The sequence below is a fragment of the Penaeus vannamei genome, unplaced genomic scaffold (genome assembly GCF_042767895.1).
Source record: "Penaeus vannamei isolate JL-2024 unplaced genomic scaffold, ASM4276789v1 unanchor580, whole genome shotgun sequence".
NCBI classification, from domain to species: domain Eukaryota; kingdom Metazoa; phylum Arthropoda; class Malacostraca; order Decapoda; family Penaeidae; genus Penaeus; species Penaeus vannamei.
In genome coordinates, this window is record NW_027213584.1 from 18,815 (window position 1) to 20,000 (window position 1,186).

The following is a 1,186-nucleotide window of genomic DNA, read 5'->3' on the forward strand; positions in this document are numbered from 1 at the left end:
TCTACCCTCGGTTTCCATGGGCGTGTCTGTCATTGTTTCGTTTGAGGTCGGGGTCATTTCCTGAAGAAACAGGGCCCGACCTGACCTCCCTGTGCAAACCCAGGTGCACACACGGGCCGCTTACGCCGCGCCCACAAGGCACATCTGTGTCCGTACGTAGTTTTTTCACTTATTTTACTTCACTATATGATATTTAGATCACTTTAGATTCAGATCAAATGATCATGTGAACATTATCGCGCACTGCAGCAATCCACAGCTGGCAGGTCTATGAAGACCTAATAGTCAAGGTAACACAAATCCCGTAAGGACAGGTCAAGGTCACAAGAGGTCACACAGCACGTCTGCACACTATGGTGACAGGATGATGACTGGGGAGAGAGAGAGAGAGAGAGAGAGAGAGAGAGAGAGAGAGAGGGGGGGAGGGAGAGAAAAAGAGAGAGAGAGAGAGAGAGAGAGAGAGAGAGAGAGAGAGAGAGAGGGTATATATATATATATATATATATATATATATATATATATATATATATATGTATATATATATATATATAGAGAGAGAGAGAGAGAGAGAGAGCGAGAGGAGAAGAAGAAGAAGAAGAAGCAAAAATATGTTTATCGTTTACAATAAAGCAGTTAAGATGTGATACATGTATTGTAAATTTTGAGAACATGGAGGCCGAGGAATCTCAGGTTTTCCTTCAATATTTTCGTTTCGTTTTATCCTTAGTTCATTTCGTTCTTTTACATCTATTTTTTTCATGTTAATTACTTTTAAGAAAGGTAATTAAGTTAAAATAATCAGATTCGTGACGAGCGGGTTGTACACACGCCTGCTTCCAATCTCATGAAACAGCCCCCTCTTTGAGTTAAGCTCTGCAAGACCTTTGTTGTAGCAATGTTGCAAAGTTGAGGTACACTACAATTCTAAGGGAAGAGGATCTGTGGAACTTTCAACGGTGTAAAATATTGGTCATGGGGTTCCCGGAAAAGAAAGGGCAATGTCCAGTGTTCAAGATTTTATGACGGAATTGATGCATTTAGGAGTATTATACAGAAATACAGATTTAAGACCAGTACCAAAAAGACTATCGTGTGCTGTCTCGTATAGGCCTGTGCGACCTGTATATGCCATCAGTAGCCTATGGCTACTGAAGTACCCATAGGCTAACTTGAGAGGTCAAAATAC

At 41.1% G+C, this 1,186-nt stretch overlaps 1 protein-coding gene across 1 annotated transcript in view; it reads right to left on the minus strand.

Moving 5' to 3' along the window:
- Window positions 1-840: 840 nt before the first annotated feature.
- Window positions 841-1,186, minus strand: part of LOC138861031 (uncharacterized) — a gene marked incomplete at its 5' end in the record, with an annotated part of 3,980 nt that continues 3,634 nt past the window's right edge. The window contains 1 exon segment of the mRNA XM_070119725.1: window positions 841-1,186. This exon segment is cut by the window's right edge and continues 1,820 nt beyond it.